The sequence below is a fragment of the Macaca thibetana genome, chromosome 2 (assembly GCF_024542745.1).
Source record: "Macaca thibetana thibetana isolate TM-01 chromosome 2, ASM2454274v1, whole genome shotgun sequence".
NCBI lineage: Eukaryota > Metazoa > Chordata > Mammalia > Primates > Cercopithecidae > Macaca > Macaca thibetana.
The window spans coordinates 166845915-166860592 of NC_065579.1; the positions used below are offsets into that span (position 1 = coordinate 166845915).

The 14678-nt window shown below is 41.6% G+C and overlaps 1 protein-coding gene across 13 annotated transcripts in view; it reads right to left on the reverse strand.

The window, feature by feature from the left end:
* BBX (BBX high mobility group box domain containing) overlaps positions 1-12451 on the reverse strand; it is a 273907-nt gene extending 261456 nt beyond the window's left edge. For 4 of the 13 annotated variants that reach the window (XM_050781996.1, XM_050781993.1, XM_050781992.1 and 1 more), the window contains exons 1-2: positions 12285-12451; positions 8993-9072 (exon numbers count right to left, since the gene is read on the reverse strand). The gene's annotated coding sequence lies outside the window, so the exon portion shown is untranslated. Of the gene's footprint in view, positions 1-8992; positions 9073-9908; positions 10059-10824; positions 10952-11198; positions 11286-11749; positions 11770-12284 lie in introns of those variants that run through there. The other 9 variants (XM_050781987.1, XM_050781984.1, XM_050781995.1 and 6 more) reach the window with 6 other exon arrangements.
* Between the last annotated feature and the right edge of the window lie 2227 nt (positions 12452-14678).

A 14678-nucleotide genomic window follows, 5' to 3' on the forward strand; every position in this document is an offset into this window, starting at 1 on the left:
GAAAATTTACAAGCCCCAGGTCAGAGAATTTTTCATGTAACTTTCCTTACAAGTGATAAAGTACAGAGTTTCACCCTTATTACTTGAAAATGAAGACTTCACTTCTAGGAGAAAAAAAAAATTGGGGAGAATTCTTAACTAAAAGTTGTCCCAAACCTTTCATTTTTAACTTCTTGGAATGTAGCCCTAATGGCAGGTAAATACAGAAAAAGCCTCAGGAGATTGTGGCACTGCAGACAGGCAGTCTAAGCCTGGCGTGATCACTTACTAGCTGTGCGACCTCAGACAAGTTATTCAACCTGAGTTTTAGTTTCCTTGTCATTAAAATTGAGTATTTATCATCAGAAAGTTGTAGTGAAAAATAAAGTAATAAAAACAAAACTGAGCCTCATAAGGCAGGCCTTAGTCCAGATTATCTTTCTCCTTTCCTCCCAGTGTAAAATACTCTTTGGGAAACTTCTACAAACTGCATTCAACTTTCCTGAAGTTTAAATGAAACTGTGTAGTTGTTCTATCAACCTGAAACTGAAAATGTTTGGATAAGGAGTTTATTTCCATTATTTCATAAAAACAACAGGTGCCTTTATTTCACAGAGCCCTGCTAAAGGTTCCTTATAATCCCTTCCTAACTGACACTTTCATATGTAGAGATGTGTATAAGTCTGAAGCTCATTTATCAACAATTTTTATATAGGTAGTCATAAATACCAAAAGGATTCAAAAACTACAAATCGATCTTTAAACTCAAACAAAGGTGTTTTTAAAAAGGAAAACTCAACTCCCTATTCCCTATTCTAAAATATTTTTATGCAGTATCACAGATGCACATTACCAAATATAATAGACTGGGAGAGAAAAAAAGAGATGAGAGAGAGGAAGGAGAAGAGAAGGAGGGAGGAAAAGGAAGGAAGGGAAACCTGGAAGGGAAGAAAATGATTATTTCAGTAACTCAAAAGATAATCAAAGTCTGACAGCTGGATGTAAAGAATTATTTTCTCATTTTGTTCCATGCTCCACCACATTCCCTCTGCAGTCTATGAGAACTCTACACTTGGGTGAGTTTTGAGAGGTGCACCAAAAGCTGAAAAACAAGCCAGCATTTGTAATATTAAAAGAATCAGCATTGCTAATAAGACTCCCTCTGAATTACTTAATCTGTGGCTTTCCTACACCAAGGAATGTAGTCATGTAAATAAATAATGAAAGTCCTATCAATAAACAATTCTTTAGCATCAACAGTTCCCGTCTATATCAAATGAAGACTGAATTAAGTCTTACCATAACAAACCAGATAAAGTTATTACTTTGTTCCTAGAGCGCCATACAGACTCTTCCCCATGACATATTTTTCATTTTTCTAAAGTAGTTTTATAGGAAATTAAAAGGCAAGATCTGAACATTTCATAATTAATTATTGAAAATAAAGGTATCTAGAACCTCTATAAAACAATATAACCTAAAAACATTCTCACCTGAGAACAGACTAAATCACAGAAAACACGTTCTATTTTTATTTTCCTGATAGACGGAAAAAAAAAATTGGCAGGTAGCAATATAATAAAGAAAATATAAGCTCTAATAACAATAAACCATTAATGAAAGTAGCCTGAATTTCATTCATTATATATGAAACATTTTTCAACATGGTACAGGTTTCAAATGTTATGCACATTTTAGTGTGTGTCTGTTTAATAAAACTAAAAACAACAACAAAGGAATCACCACATCAAAATGGAATATAAAAGGTTCAATTAAATGTGAACTAACCAGGTTCTGCATGGGTTTAAGCTTTCCTTACCTGGAAGCCTTTAACTTGGCTCAACTTAGACGGTAAAAATGATGTCAATGACTACCAGTTTGCTTACCTGACTATATCCTCATGCCTTACACCTGTACATTTGGAGCCACAGGATTTCAGCAGACAGTTTGATTGAGGTAATATATAATGTTTAAAAATCTTTCATCATTTGTTAGCTGGCAAGGAACTTAAATTGTTCAATGATCAGTGATCAAAGTTAGCAAAATAATTTTTCATTGGGTTAAGTGGTTAGTAATATCAGAGAATTTCACTCTACCAACCAAGGAAGTTAATGCAATAGGATCACAATCCCTTATTTAAAACCCTTAGGTCCTGATATGCTTCAGGATTCAGAATTTTGTGGGGTTTAAAAAGGCAAAATGGTACCTATAGCACATATTACATAACATTCCTAGCTAGATCTAGGATAATACCGCACAACGAATCAATATTAATATTTCCAGCTATGTGAACATTCTAAGCGGGCTTGAAAACTACTTTAAACAATCCCATGACAGTCTGGGTTAGGTTTTGGTACCAAATGAGTTTTGATGTCACACTTTTGAAGGAAAAAAAAAACTTTTAGTTTTTCAAGCTTTTTAGATAAAAGATTGTGAATCTATTTCCAATACTATTACATCAAAGAACAAAGGCGTTTTCAAAATATACAGAGCTTATTAATTTACTGGAGATCAAAAATGTATGGCAAATTAAAATTTAGCAAAGTGGGAAGATGTTCCTGGCAAATATAACCTTAAAAATTAGGAAATACCAGAGTCACTTAATTTTAATTTATTCAAACAAATTTAATGATTGTTGAGACTACTTCAACAAATTTTTGTGTCAACGTATATTTGAGTAAGACAGTACAGTTTGAAAACCCTGATACCTGTAGTCTTCTGTACTTTCTTTACATTTCCCTAGCTTTTGGGTTTCACATTGTTTGAGATTTCAGGGATTTAATGTATTCCCTATTTATCTTCTCCTTAGCTTGCCCCTATTTTCAAGTGCCTATTTGGTGCAATGCAATATGCTAAGCACTACCTATGTAACACTTCTCAATCTCCATGCCTTGACACAAGGATAAGTTTTAATTGTTTATGAAGAGTGCCCCAATTAGAACAACTGAAGTACCACAATTTACAATTTTCCATGTGTATATTAAGTATATTCAAAGTTTTCATTAAGATAACACCACTCTTGCTTGCAATTTGATATGATTTCTTGACTTTTTCTTAAAAAGCAGTGGCTTTATCACACTGTGAACTACCTATACAACCCACAGCATAATTCACCTGTCTGTTAACCAGGGGCAATCATAATGTCTTATATGTGAACATTGGTCATGTGTTTTTGTTTTGGTTTTTTTGAGACAGGACTTTGCTCTTTCACCCAGCCTGGAGTGCAGTGGCATGATCACAGCTCACTGCAGCCTCGACCATGTGGGCTCAAGTGATCCTCCTGCCTCAGCCTCTGAGTAGCTGGGACTACAGGCACACACCACCACCCCCAGCTAATTTATTTTTCCTTTTAGTAGAGGCAAGGTCTCACTATGTTGCCCAGGTTGGTCTTAAACTCCTAAGCTCAAGCAATCCTCCTTCCTCGGCCTCCCAAAGGGCTGGGATTACACATGTGTCTTGATGGAAGAAAGTTTGAGAACTGATACTCTAAGACATTCTAATATCTATCAGTCACCAGAGAGAATGCCCTGTGCTGACAACGACCTACCTTGAAATATGAAAACAGCTGTTTTCTAGTCCCATACTCTACCTTTCCAAAGAGGTGGGAAAATCATTCCCCAAACCTGAAGGAGCACCGTACTTAACCGTGGCATGCCTCAGCTGTGCGTGGCTTTTCTCCTTCTGGTTACTCTTACTATTTCCTTCTCTAACAAATTACTTGTCCAGCACCTCATGTCTAGTTAAAAACATACCAATGTTTCATGACAACTAGAGGTGAGAATCATTTTAGAGAAAAAAAAAAACTAAAAGGCTTTCAGAAATTTCAAACAGTGGAGGACGGGGTGAGATGAGATGTAATTATAAAAACAGAGACTATATATTGAGCGCTAACTGTGAATAAGGGTCCTACATTCATCACCGTCTTATGTAATCCCTGTATTACTGCATGGTAAATATTACCATATCCATTGTGCACATATGAGAATGAAAGTTTAAGGGATATGAGGTAACATGCTCAGAGTCCCCCAGCTAATAAGCAATAGAGGCAGCAGGAGTGGAACCTAGAGCTCTTTGGTGGCAAGGCCTCTGTTCCTTGTACTACAACTTCTACTACAGGAGCATCTACAGAGGGTGATGAACACCTTCTCAGTATTGCAAACACACTGAAATACAGCCAAAGAATGGTGAAGATGGAAGACACCTTATAAGTCAATGAACTTCAGCCCCACATTCAGAACATGACTCCTATCCAGTCTTGGGCCATCTGTCCTTCATATCAAGGTTTCTCAAAGTCAGTTGGAGGACCTCCTACTTGCTTTAGAATCACTTGCTATATGTGCTAAAATCTAAATTCTGTGGCACCACCCCAGAAACACTGAATGAGAATATCAAAGGATGAGGCCTAGAGACCTCCATTTCTAAGAAAGCAAGCAAGTACTCTAGGCCAGTGTTTTCCAAACTATAAGTCATGAAATCAATTTAGTAGATAATATGTAGTATTTTTTGTTTAATAAAATGGCTTGAAACATACTGGATTTATAAAGATCAGTTGGGAACAGAAAATATCAGAGGGCACTGCACTTTGTCCTGTTTCAAGAAACTTGTTCAGTTCTTTTATGTGGATTGGGATCTTAAATGTATTTTTTATAACATACCTCAGTCAAAAGTATTTAAGAAATACAGCTGTTTTGAATAATTTTTATCCCCATTCTTATTTCTCCTTTAAAGTAAGTTATTGGCCTTTTAATTATTCCTATTACAAAAGATGCAACCTTGTATGTTCCTTTTAGGAGTTCAGTTATTCTGCTCCAGGAGTTTCTGTTTTATTCCCTGAACTTTCCATCCGAGGACCATGTTTAACTATTGCTATAATTATTTAATGAACATTTTTAAATATTTTCAATTTTTTAAGATTTCCTAAAATCCAATTCATTCTCATTAACTGTTACTTTGTGGGGTTTTTTTGTTTTGTTTTTTGTTTCGTTTTGTTTTAGAGACAGAGTCTTGCTCTGTCACACAGGCTGGAGTGCTGTAGCACAGTCTCAGCTCATTGCAACCTCCGCCTCCTGGGTTCAAGGGATTCTCCTGCCTCAGCCTCCCAAGTAGCTGGGATTACAGGTGCCCACCACTACACCTGGCTAATTTTTGTATTTTTAGTAAAGACAAGGTTTCACCATGTTGGCCAGGCTGGTCTCAAACTTCTGACTTCAGGTGATCCACTGGCCTCCGCCTCCCAAAGTGCTAGGATTACAGGTGTGAGTCACCACACCTAGCTGTTACTTTGTATTTTATACAAACCTTCTCATTATCTGAAGTTATTTCACTACCTAGATTCTCAAACTGACTTACATATTTTAACTTATTAAGTTTACATTTTGGTACATTTGGTAATATCAGTGCTTCATGGTCTACATTTAATCTTTTAAGTCTTTCATTCTCTCATCTTCTATTTATATATACTTTTAGATGAAATTCTTTACTGGCTTGCTTCTTTTGCATTCTCTCACATAACTGGCACTTATTTCAGTTCTTACCTGTTTCCTTGAAAGGAAAAAAAATGAAAACGATCCCCATTAATACATGAGGATTTTCTAGGTATATCTGTACAGTTTTAAAATGATGTACTGGCATTTCAAGGAAATATAATTGCCTTCTAAAGGATAATATCACATGTGAACTTTGAGCAAAGTTGTATTCAAAAAGTGCTTTCCACAGGTATGACTTAAAATACAGAAATATCAACAATTAGACACAGTATGTGATGACTGCCCTTGAGGTAGTACAACACCCAGTGACTGAATGACAGTCACAGAATCTTCAAGCTGGAAGAGCCTCCATTCAGTCTCAGTCTTTCTCTTTACCTATTCCCTCCATAGCAGTGTTGTTCAGTGTACTGAGGACTGCTTGCATCTGATTTCCCTGGGACACATGATAAAAACAAAGCAGTAAGATTACAATGTCTTTAGTAAAGTTGAGTTTGTTTTCATTTCATAGTGACAACAAGGAATCTGACAAAAAATACAGGAAAGATACCACTCAGGCCCATTTCAAAAGGTACCCTCAGTGGTGAAATGTTAAATAATGAGATGGACTTCAAGGTACAAGTTCAAGAAAAGTATCTTCCTCTTAAGTTAAGCACCTGCTTAAGGTTAAATCTTAAAGCATAGGTATGCCACGTTGGTGGCAATGTCATATGTCAAAATTAATGCCTGTATTTAGTGATTTGGAGCATCTGATGTAACAATTGTAAACATTTTATATACTTTTATAAGACACTAATAATGATTTCAGGGACTTCCTTTAGTACAGCAAAAAGGACCATCTGTAATGGAACTGTTCTCAAAGTTTTTTTTTAGTAGTATAGAGATATGAAGCCTTTATTATTTCTATTTAAGATTTCTAATATAAAAGTAATTGAAATTCATGACAAGATCTACTTAAAAATATAGCCCTTGCTTTTACCCATGTTCTTTATGAAATGTAGGAAAACATATACTGTTAATAGGCTGACTAATGACTAATAATTAGAAATTGCCTGTAATTTTACTGAAAAGTATGGCTTTATAAATATTTTAGCTACTGAGTTAGATTTTTTATGAGTTGCACAACATCTTCAGACCTATTCTTTATTTTTACAACATACAGAAAACTTACTAACTACATAGTTACTTACAGCAGAGGCCAATCATAATCATATGTGCATCCTCATTTTCATTCAAAGATATGTTCTAAATTCAATGTCTACATGAATCTGTTTCAATGGATTAAGTATAAAAATCAGATCTATAAGGTTAAAGGTCAAAGGTGCTATATATACAATTTTCAAAATCTGTTAAAAGCACAGTTATCTAAAAAACTCATATACCTTGAGCTTTAAAAAAAATGGATACAAAGATCAAGATACTTTTTTTAATGTTTCAAAAATTGCAAATTTTAAAAAATAACTAAGTCTCTGGAGAAAGATTTTTCCTAAAACTGCCTCAGTACCTCCAAAGAGGTAACACTAGGAAACAATATAGATGAGCCACCTTTTCAATAGCTAGCATTAAATGTGAAATGCAAATTAAGGCTTCAGTTTCAGAATCTAACAGAGACATGCAGAATAATAAAATGGGAAGTTTGGAAACACTTGGAAATGGAGAAGCAAAAACTTCTTCAAATTCTTATTTTGATAAGTAAGTCTCAAATCTAATAAATACATTTTAGATGCCAATAACTGGCAATTCATTGTCAAAATGACTTTTTTTAGATCACTATTACAAGATTTACACTATCAGAACTACTTCACTGACTTCAAAGTCCAAGACTGTTCTTGAAAATATTGTTTTAATGAAGCAGTCACTTGATATCTCAAAGAACTACAAGCACTTATCAGACTTTTATTCTCAACATTACTAACCTCTCATATTAATTTTTGAATTGGTCAAATACATTTCCATGGGGAAAGAAGTAATATTAAAAGTTTGCAATGAACTTTTATGAATGAAAATGTTGCAATGAACAAAATAATATGTCTAACAGCATAAATGTAGTGTTTAGTAATCAAGAATGCATTTTGAATACTCTTGCCAAAAATGAAACTTTTCAAACAAGCTTTAAAAAAAACTCAAAGACAATGAAATCCATGTATTTCAGTGTGCACTAAATTCATCTTACAGAACCTTCTCATTTTGACCATTCTGATTGGCCTGCTATGTATGTGATGTATTCTGAGGTAACTGAACAAACCACCTAATTATAAGCAGTAATGCAATATTTATATGCCATAAAAAAATGTTCGATGAAAAACATATACAGATTATCTAAAGTCCTCTAGATTGTCTAAATGTTCGATGCAAAACTTACACAGATTATCTAAAGTCCTCAATAATACAAAAGTATATTTTGTTACCAGATGGACACTACCAGAAAGGTCTAGTCCTCTAACTCAATACTAAGACAACAATTTTATACCCTTAATACTAAGACAAGAATTTTGTTAATGTACACAATATCTCAGCAATCCAGGAAATGCCATAGACGAGGTCTCCAAATTTCCTTTCAAGGAAAAGTAAGTTCATTTTCATTCACAAAATACAATCTCTAAATTCACTATGGTAAGATTACAAAGCACTACAGCTGATTTACACAATTTAGTACTAGTTTCCAAACATCAACAACTCAGAGTACCTGGGGTGTTCCTTTACAACGGAGGGGCAAACTTACAAGGTGTTTTCTGCAGATTAGGCTCATTGTGCTGCTTTCAAACACTCTATAAACCCTCAGTTCTTATCCACACTGTTACCTCTCACAAATTTTCCACACACTTACTGTCCCACACATATTTTGCAGATTTTTCCACTTGGGAGTCATATATCTGAAAAAGGTACTTAACGACAGATCTCAAAGTCATTGTTTATTAGATTTACAGGCTACCGAATTGTTCCTAATTTCTCCAAACATGTAAGTTTTGAAAGAAATTATGATTAATTTTGAATCAAACTAGTGCCCTAAACGCTAGATTTACTACACTGCCAACCCCACCTTTCCCCACCCCAAAAGTAACTGTTACAAACACCACAGGTTACTCAAGAAAGAGAACTTGAGAGAGAGTAAGCAAATGTTAGTCACTATAATTAGAGAGGCCTTCTGCACAATGCTTCCTTGGGTTTTCAATAATTCTTTCCACTGATACGCTGCAATCTTCCTATAGTATTGTCTAGCATTACATTTACTAGACCTTCAACGCTATGTAAAATTTCATTATAAATTAAAATGCCTATTTGAAAATAAGTTTTGAAATGACAATTACTTGTAGATAAACACAAAATGAACATTTACTATCTTAATAATAACTCACAGCTGAATTCTAAACACTAAGAATCATAAACTGACTTATGCTGTGGGAAACTCGAGACAAGGTTTCTGGGGTGCTGTAACCCCAATAAAGCATCTTCCTATGTGAACGATAAAGACCCTTATGTCATTACTAATTGTCATCCAGCTTCCCTGTATGAAGAGTTTGCATACTTACCCAGGAAGGCGAATGGAAAGTACACAGGGAGGAAGATGAACTGCTGAACTGCAGCAAAGCCTTTGTCATATGATAGTGACCTATAAAGTATCAAATAAAGGTACATCATCAGTATGGTAGGGCTTTACAATAGTACAGTCCCAAGTCCTGTAACATCTACGAAGAAAGGGTACCAAAACCCAGGAGTCCAGCTCCCACTAACCCCTCCCCTTTCTCCACCACCCCCCTACACTGGAGAACTGCGGGAACAGAAGGCAAAGAAGCTCCCCGTATTCAAAGGGCAGAGGCTGGGGGACAGCCCAACTGGCATTCTAGGGTATCTCCAGCACCCTCGCTTCCTACTCCCCATATGTACAAAGCAGAAAGTTGATCCATTCTGCAAACGCAAAACCCACACCGCGATCATTCATCAACTTGCACAAGTGATCACCACCCCCAGGACAAATACACCAGTAACCAAATCATAGGGATCGATAGGCAGCCCAAGCCTCGCCTTGCCCAGGAGCAGGCGGGGGGTGCCACCGCGGCGGCAGCGGGTCCAGGTATCGAAGCCCTCAGCCTTTCAGACCTGGGTGGCCACAGCCGTCTCCCAAACACCCAGTCCGGGTCACAATCCCCAGATTGGAGATAGGAACCAACCGGGGAAAACACATTCACCAAAGCCCACAGCGGCAAGTGCAGGGCCACCAGGTCTGCGAGGTCGGGGTGGAGGGAGCTAGGAAACAAGGAGGGAGGAAGAGAGCGAGGGATCCCACCCCGGCTTTGTTGCTGGTCACCATCAAGTTTGCATCTTAGTACAAAATGTCGATCTTAAAGGCTGACAAGACAGAAGCAGAGGCAGAGGGAGAAAGAGAAAGGGAATAGAGTCCATCTTGCTTTGGGAAAGAGGGGGGAGGAAAAAATGAAGTGCAAATACCACACTCCGGGCGTAAAAGTCTGCTAAACACCTTTCCATAACGGAGGAGCAACGAGTGCGGTGTCCCCGTGCCCGTGCCTGCTCGAACTGGCGACGGTCTGGGCAGAAAACGCCTCCCTCTCCTCCTCTTCCTCCTTCTTCCCCTCCTCCTTCTCCTTCTCCTCCTCCTCCTCCCGCGGGCCCCGGCGAAGATCCCGCCGCCACTGCCTCTGCCTCCGCTGCCCCCCAGGGAGGCACCGCCAGCGCCCGGCCCGGCGCTGCCATTCCGGGCTTGGACCGCGCGGCGCAGAGCGCGTGGGGCCGGACGCGGGGTGGCCGCGCGGGGACGTCCGCGCCGGGGACCCCCCGCGCCCCTCGGCCGCCGGCTGCCTACAAAAGTCGCGCGAGCAGAGGTGGCGGCGGCGCGCAGGGGCGGGGGGCCGCGTGGGGGCCCCCACGCCGCGAGTGGGCAACCCCAGGAGATGGCGAAGAACGCCCCTCCCCGCGCGGGTAAAGTACCCCAGTCCCAGTCAGCCACCCCGGGAACGGCAGCCCGGCGTCCGCGGCCGGGAGAAGAGAACTGGACGTGTCATTAGCAGGACAGGCAATGGTTTCAAAGCCCCAGGCCAATGACCATTAGCAGAGGCAGAGCTCGCTCCGTCCCCATCCCCCACAACCTCCACCCACCTTCCCCTTCGCCCCCCCCCACCTCCACCCCACCTCGCGAAACTTTTCAACAAGATCCACCTGGACTAATTTGTCCACAGACAGTTAAAATATTGACTAGACCCTACACACCGGGAAGGAAAGGGAATGCACGCTTTATTTTCCTTCCTACAGAAAGGAAAGCAAAAAATAGCTTCTCTCTGTCTCTCCCTCTCCCCCCCCCCTCTGTCGTACATGTTGTGTCTTAGCTTTTTGCATCGTTTCGTTTTACCTTACTCATTTAGCAGAAATGATCGCGGCTATTTCACACATAAACGTGTTCCAGATTCTGGGATTCAGGGTCCTTGTAAATTACAGGACTCAGGTTCGGTCTCAGTTACGTTAAGTTTCATACAATACTAAAAAAATAAATAAAATATGATAATAAATTTCTGAGGGTGAGTGAGCGAGACGAGGTGGAGGAGGAAAAGAAACCTCGAGTCTGATTTCTGTAATTTACTAGCGACCCGGATCGCAGCAAATAACAGTGTAACATGAGTGTGGCTTAAGAGGGCTGGGGAGCTCTTTCTAGAGGCATCGACCCCATCCCCGGATAAAGGATCTGCAAGTTTTCTGTCATCGCGACCAGGCAAAGCCGTAACTTACCTTCAGAAATAAGACTTTAAACGGCCAAGGCCTTCCTCCTCCCCTCCCTCCACCACCACCCTCAGCCTCGCTCTCTCCACCTTAAACTTATTGACACAACATAATCCCACATTCAAGCAAAATCCTGACACAGCCTCCCTCCTCCTCTTCCCCCTCCTCTCTTCCCTCCCGTTCTCTCTCTCTCTCCCTCTCTCTCTGTCTCCCTCTCTCCCCCCCCTTCCCTCCCTCTTCTCTCTCCCCTTCTCCCTCGCCCTCTTCCCCCTCTCCCCCTATTCTTCCTCCAGGCTACTCTGGCACTAAAACAGCACTTTCTCTACTCGCCGCGCATTTGGGTAGGGGTGGGGGGTGAGAGGGCACTGATCTGCGGGGCCGGAACACCCAAATCCCAACTCTCCAGATGAACGAGCAACTGGGCTGCTGTTCCCGGTCACCAACGCACACGAAACGTTCAATAAATCCACCGAAGGCTGGCTCCCCGTACCTTCCTCCACTGCCCCTGCTCCCCAGGCCCCACCTCCCCGGCAGCCGAGACCAGGCAGGGCTCCACGTACTTTCGCCGAGATGAAGTTTGGGGCTCCCCGGGCGGCCACGAGCCGCCCGCCGGCGTGAGGGCTCTGTTGTTGTTTTCCTGGGGCCGCTCCAGCCCGCGCCCCGGCGCCCGTGCCCCTCTCGGGCGGCGCTGCCTGTGTGCCGAGAGGTGCTGGTTGCAAACGCAGCCTGGCACCGGCTGGCCTAGTACTCCCCAGCCCGGCCCCCAGCCTCCCGCTCGCAGGGCACTGCCTCCGCGCCCCCCGCCCCCCGGCCCCAGCCAGCTCGGCCGCCGCGACCCTCGCCCCCGACCTCTCCCGACCCAAAGTTTTGGCGGAGGGGGAAAGTGCCCAGGGAGCGGGCCGGCTGGCGGCGGCTCCGGACGCGCGGGGTTCCCTCCGTCTTCCTCAAGTCCACCCTACCGGCTGCCGCCGCCGCCGCCGCCGCTGCTCCTGCCGCGGAGTCCTTGGGGCTGCAGCCCGGCGGCTCGCAAGTGAGTAGGAAAACAGAAAGTGAGGGGAGTGCGCCCGGGGAGGGCTGGGGATGGGGGGCGCCTACCTCGCGGGCTCGCCGGGCGTGAGGGCGTGTGTGTAGCTAGCCCTCAGCGGCCAGTCAGGGTTTCTCTATGGGAAAGTGGAGAGGAGCTCGCGGAGCCGCTCTGCCTCCGCTTCACTGTACACTGCTCCACATACAGTACATGCAACCCGGAGAGACTGAAAACACTCATTTTATATAAGGCAGCCTGCCATTGGCCCGCGCCGTGACGGACAGGCCGCTCAGCCAAACAAAAGGCCCGTTACACCCAAACACACGCACACATACACACATTTTACAGAGACACACAAAGATCATCACATTTTCTATTTTCTAATGTTCGGGACCTGTAGACAGTAGGAGAGGACAGGTAGAGAGGCCCAGCAGAGTGGGGTAAAGGGGAAATCCCCTGTCTGCACCAAGTTGCAGGGCTTGAAACTGCTGTCCTTTTGACTTGGGAGGGTTATGGTAATAAACTACAACTCCACTGGATATGGAAGTGAGGGGGGTTTTTCATCGCTGCCTTTTGGTGCCCCATGGAAGAGGCCTGCATTGTGTTACGATTTTACAGCCTGACCCCGCTAACAAGTGACCAAGAAAGGCTTTTATCACCTTGGATTTCTCCTGTCAATGGGTTAGCTATCACATAGGCCAAAATAGTGCAAGGTAAGTTTATTAGGACTCTAATGCATTGAGATTGTTAATGCCTCATTCGTAGGTAAATTCAAAAAAATCAATATAACAACACACAAACAAAGATAAACATTTTGCTGAAATAGCCAAACAACTTTTAGCTGGTCAGTAGACTGCCATCACCTGTGTGGACGTGCAAACTGTGCTATTAGGTAAAATAAGTCTTGGAAGATTGGCTGTTGACTCTTAGCCTTCAAAACAGACCTTTGATTCAGTATATACAAGATTTATATTTTGCATATTATACATAAAAATATATGATTCTTTACGTATTTCACATCTCATGTGAACACCATACGTTGCATGACTTTTGGAGATGATGAACCTCAGGACTGGTCTTTCTGATTGTTTTTCAACGATGCAGCTTGGGCAGATTATATCAGACAGTTCAATATAAATAAGTCAACAGGTTGGTGGAAAGAAGTCAAAGCTGGAAATTAGCAGGAATAAATTGTAGATTAAACTTCTTTAACCAGCTGAGCAATCTTGAGCAAGTTACTTAAACTCTCTAGTGCTCAGACTTGGTTTTGATTTTTAAGATTAAAATAAGAAACTTTTCCAGATTCCCTCAATTAAATGTTTATTCAGCATCTACTATGTGTCAGGCATTATCTTAGGCCTAGGTGTTTTCTTAGGGTTCCTTCCGTTTTAAGAGTCGGTGAATTATTCTTAAATACAAACATTTTGGAGATTACATAAACAAATAGGATTTTATGGCCTAGGTATGTAGCTTTAAAACTTAAAGAAAACCTAACTAAGAGAACTTATTTCAATTCCCCTTTTATTTCCTTGATGCTGTCTTAAGGTTTTTCTCTCACATCCATAAAGTTGTTAAAAGAGTGTGTGTGGGCATGCGAGCACTCCTGTGTAAGAGGGAGAAAGAGAAACAAAATCAGAAAAGTTTAAAAAGTTCAGAAAACAAAGTGGTATTTAGAAATGTGATGTTTATTTTTTAAGAAAAATCATTTTTAAAAGGAAAAGTATATAAAAATCACAACATTTTATATTATTTTATTTTTGAAATGAAGTCTCACCCTGTAGCCCAGGCTGGAGTGCAATGGCGTGATCTCAGCTCACTGCAACCTCCACCTCCCGGGTTCAAGAGATTCTCCCGCCTCAGCCTCCGGAGTAAGCTGGGATTACAGGCATCTGCCATCATGCCCGGCTAATTTTTGTATTTTTGTAGAGATGGAGTTTCACCATGTTGGTCAGACTGGTCTCAAACTCCTGACCTCAGGTGATCCACCTGCCTCGGCCTCCCAAAGTGTTGGGATTATAGGTATGAGCCATGGCGCCCAGCCAATCACAGCATTTTAAACAGATAATATCAAAGTTTATATTAGGGGTGGACGTGGTGGCTCACACCTGTAATCCCAGCACATTGGGAGGTGGAGGCGGGTGGATGACCTGAGGTCAGGAGTTCAAGACCAGCCTAACCAAAACGGTGAAACCCAGTCTCTAACAAAAATACAAAAATTAGCCGAATGTAGTGGTGGGCACCTGTAATCCCAGCTACTCAGGAGGCTAAGGCAGGAGAATCGCTAGAACCCAGGAGGTGGAGGTTGCAGTGAGTCGAGACCGCACCATTGCACTCCTGCCTGGGGGACAGGGCGAGACTCTGTCTAAAAAAAAAAAAAAGTTATATTAATGGCAGTTTCATTTAGTTGACACAAAGAACAAAATGTTCTTTATCCACACTACACTGCTCTGAGGTCAGTGCTAAGT